Source organism: Protopterus annectens, chromosome 7.part0, assembly GCF_019279795.1.
Source record: "Protopterus annectens isolate FY-2018-M chromosome 7.part0, PAN1.0, whole genome shotgun sequence".
Taxonomy (NCBI): Eukaryota; Metazoa; Chordata; order Ceratodontiformes; family Protopteridae; genus Protopterus; species Protopterus annectens.
Window position 1 is genome coordinate 1,767,830,589 of NC_056739.1, and position 5,000 is coordinate 1,767,835,588.

Consider the following 5,000-nt stretch of genomic DNA (forward strand, 5'->3'; position numbering starts at 1 on the left):
ACACATTTGTCATGAAATAAACACCAGAAATGTATTGTTGTGTCACATATCCACTCTGTTTGTTTGTTTGTCTTTCGGCTTTTCCTGGTTAGGGGTCACCACAGCGGAACTCCGGTCTGCTAATGATTGGCAGTAACTTTTCATGAACACCGAGGTGCCAGCTCGACGTCCAACCTTCAAGGAAGGCACGCTCATTTACGCATGTCTTTTGAACACCCACCCAACTGCTGGGAGGACATGCAGACTCCACACAGAAGACACTCCCCGCACTCCAGCTGAGAATATCCACTCTAAACAATGATAATACATATTAGAAAGAACATTGTTGAGCTACTATGTGCAGAAAACCCCAAACACTCAATTCATCCCTCCTATCCAACAACTTCGTGAATCAAGATTCCTTATTTACTAGTTTCCGCCTCTTCGGTGTTGGTTGAATACCACTGGTTAGTCTACTCTTGATATCCTCCACTCCATTTTGTTCCAGCTGCACGGCATGCAACATGTCCAATAAGTACAACTTTGGCTTCGTCATCAAACTTCTAAATCTACTGTGCCACCCTTCTGCAGCATTCTGGCTCCTAGGATATCCGAGGCCACAGGTATCCCATCGATTCCAGAAATTCACATTAAATAATGGTGGCAATTGTTCCAGTGTGTTGCTATGCATGCTGTATCTCCTTCGTCTCCCCAATGCATAATTCTCCTTAAAAAACCTGCACAGAGGCTTAGCATTATCAGGCATATCATATTCTATTTCCTGCAATGCCCCTTCCACATACTCTGGATTTATGAACGTCAATGGAGGGATTTCCTTACATAGCAGAGCAAATGGGATTGACTTACCAAAGTTAGCTGCAAGGTGTAACTGCTGAATCTGCCACCAAACAATTTGACATAAATGGAACTAGCAATCCTTTGTAATGCTACTATTGAAATGTGTCTGTATCGCGTTTACTGCACCCTTTTTAAAGTCACTGAGTACAAGTCTAGGGCTTAACGTATAGTCATACCTACAGCGCAAATTGCATACACAGTCCCAAAACATATTGTAACATGCTTTTGACTTGAATGGGAGTATACCGTATAGTACTGGAATAACTTTACTAATGCCAGCAACCTCAAGTTTGCAATGGATAGAGTAGATTTGTTTGTACTTTGAGGTAGTCTCAGTAGTGATAATGACACAATTACCGGTAGGTGATGCAGATCCCATGTGTTCTATCACAAATTGACCATTTTTTATGGGTAGGTGTCTAGGTGTTAGATCAGATAGATTCTTGATGTCAGAGACTATACTTTTCCTTTAACCTTGCCTAACCCTACAGACTACCTGCTTCAGTGCTAATGTATTTGGTAGGATGTTCACCACAGTTGTGGGTGTATCTGCTAATATCTCTGAGACCACTTTATAAGGGTCTTCAATAGAACTCTCCGCCCTCCTCTTCAATATCTCCCTTACATCAAGTACTGCAGCTCTGACTGTATCTGGAGCGTGTATATGCCCTATGCTCTTTAGAAGTATGTGACCATCCCCACTGCCTGTTACTATACACCATCCTTTGCATTTGGCACTTAGTTTTTTACAACAGCACCAGTATATTTTGTCACTTGATGTCTCCCCTTGGATATACTGATATCCATCTACACAAAGCATGGGTTTCCTCTTGTGGCTTTGGATTGTTCTGTACGTCTCACCCAGCTTTCCTGGAACATGTGCTATGCCTTCCTGGGACATTGAAGCAGTACTACAACAAATATTGTATAGCCACAAGTCAGTTTACAACGTCTCTACTCATATGCCTGTTTAACACTGTGTTACCATACTGTAGCTACATACCTTGCCATTTCTTGGCAGTAGCACCTTGGTGGGTTCTGTAATCCTGCTCATTTGTAGCCTTACTGTTACTTCAGCCTCACTGTTAATTGGACTCTGTAATATTCACCAAGCCTGCATATGCAGTTTGTAGGGAGAGTGCAGCTGACATCAATGACATGCGCTGATGCTTTGGATGGTCGCAGTCCGTCCTGTGGAATTCTTGACATCGATTTGGCATTTCCTAGTCGACCATGTTGTTGTCAATATTCTGTATTGTATGAATTCTGTCTTCAATGTTAAATTGATCAACCAATGTACCTTCAATTTAGTGATGGTAAACCTGGCCAGACATCTGTAGATAGCAATGGTAGATTAACAGAAACATATACGTCCACATGCACCGTTAATGGGGTTGATAGGCCACAAACAATATACGTCTTATTCGAATAGGCATACCCCCCAGCAGCCAAACACATCCGCCCTTCAATACACCACCAAGTTTATTTTAAGTGTTTTATTTAAATAGGGATTTAAATTATTATTCTTTTATGTTTCACATTTTTATATCTCATACCCCTCTCCCCCACCCACTAGGTGGGCCGACCAGTACAGGCCCATCCAACCCAGCCTCCTCTCGACCCATATTTACTTTACCCACAGTTCTACACCACCCCCCCCCACTGCACGCACGCAGCCACCATCCCTTTTCTGGTTACCAGCCTGTAGCAACCATACCACCACACTTTGCCCACCCTCCACTTCTCCGCCCCTTGGGACACATCATGTACATTGTCCTGACCCAAGTATCTTCCGTTTTCCACACACTGCAGTCCTTGCGCATATGAACACAGCCATGCTTACCTTTGCAGACACGAGGTTACTGCAAAGGATAACACCTTAATTTTTGGGTCGTCCTACATGGGACGACTTTATTCTTGGTAATAACAATAGACATCATGGGTGACTTTGTTTACAGCAATGGTTCTATTTTAGGTAGTCAATCAGGTTCAGGAGACAAGATCGGCCCTTCACGAGCCCAACCTGGGTAGGGTCCAGTGTTTTCTGGTTGCCAATGTCTTAGTCTATAAGTTCCATGATAATACATTCCATGCCCTTGCACATCAGGCTCATCAGACTGATGGGATTGTTGTTCCTGGGATCCAAGGTGAATCCCCCCTTGTGGAGTGTGATAACTGTAGCTGTGTGCCACTCAGTGGGATCGAAGCCTGAGGTGGGGTTATGATTAAGCATGACACTTAGATGAGGTGAAAGTGTATTTTGCAGCTCATGTAGTACACAGCCCGGGATGTCATCTGGTCCCATGGATGCTGTATTTCTAGCTGTGGAGATTGTGGTTTCTACCTGTGTGGCCATGATTACTGGAACTGGCAATCTTTTGGTAGTGAGATGTGCCCCTTAGGGGGTGAGAGGAGGGTGGATGTGGCACTAAAGTGATCTGCCCATATATTGGCATACAACTTAGAATCAGTATATTTAATGCCATTCTGTAGTAGCTCAGAGCAGTTCAGGGCATTGCCATTTAGATTCTGGACATAACTATAGAATGCCTTGTGGTTGTCCTTGGAATCTTTGGCAATTATATGTACATAAGCTTTGGGGGATTCTGTGGGATCTCAGCTTCTTACTGAGGCTGGTAAGGGAGCTGCTTGCATTTCGGGATTATCCTCATTTCTTCAACAGTTTCTTCTATCTGTTGTATAGTTTGTTTATGGCAGTGGAGCACCAGATTGGCTTCTGTTTTGGAAGACAGCGTCTTGGTTCTATTTGGGATGGCACAATTCATGCATGAGTGGATGTGCACATACAGTGTCTTAGTGTAGGATTCACCAGTTGCACTGTCAGCTCCCGTCTCCATGGGTTTCATGAAGTTTGTCACGTCTGACTTGAGTAGCATGACGTTGACTTTGGAGAGGGTTCTTATGGCGGATTCCTTAGTGGCATGTGGGGGTGGTATGCGGATGTCAATGGTGATTACCTAATGGTCAGACCCGACCAATGAGGGGATGACAACTGGTGTGGAGCATCTGTCTCCCATGTAGGTAATGACCAGGTCTAGGATACTGGAGCCCCTGGTTGGACAATGGATCAGTTGGTCCAGGGGGTTGGAATGTATGAATACCAGGAACCGTTGGTAAAAGGTGTTGGTACCCGAGTAGTATTCCCAGTTAATGGTGGGGTAGTTTAACTCACCCAGTATTATGGTGTGTGGTTGTGTCTTAATATTGTCCAGTATGTTTATAAAGGTGTAGTGAGAATCTTTGGGCATTGTGGGGGATCTGTAGAAAGCTACTATTTAGAGTGCAGTCTTACCTAGTGTTAGTTGCCCCTTGGGACTCTCAGATGCATTGTGTTGGGAGCTAGGCTGGAGTTGTGAATAACCTCTGTGAATATGGACACTCCTCCACCTGTAGTGTTGTGGTCTTGGTTTGGTGCCCAAAATGTGTAATAAGAGTTGTGTCCTTTGAACCTTGCATAGATAAGGCACTATGTGGGTGCTAAGAGCTGTAGCCAGTAACCTGAATCCCATGGGCAACAGGTGCAGACCATCTCTGGCAAAGCATCGTGGTTTGTCAATCATGTCATCCCAGGCAGACAGATACTGGATCCCCTTTGAGTGACATCAGAATCTTAGCCACTTGTTGAAGTCATTGCTGTGTATATGTATATGTGTGAGTGTTTATATGTGTGTATATATATATATATATATATATATATATATATATATATATATATATATATATATATATATATATATATATATATATATATATATATATATCACCATATATGAATACAAATTTAAATTAAGTTTCTCGTATGTTTTACTTATTCCATATTTCATTCCTCTCTCCCCCACCCACTAGGCGGGCCGACCTGTACAGGTCCATCCAACACAGCCCATGTTCGACCTATAATGTCATGACCCACAGTTCCAGCTCCACACCCTGCTGCACACATCCCTCATCTGGCTACCAGCCCGAAGCTACCACACCACCACACTTTGCCCACCCTCCACTCCCCCTCCCCTTGGGACTCATCTTGTACTTCGTCCAGACTCAAGTATTGTAGGCCTTCCACATGTTCTTGTCCATGCACATACGGACACAGCCATGCTTACCTTTTTAGACATGGTGTTGCCGCAAAGAAAATCATCCAATGT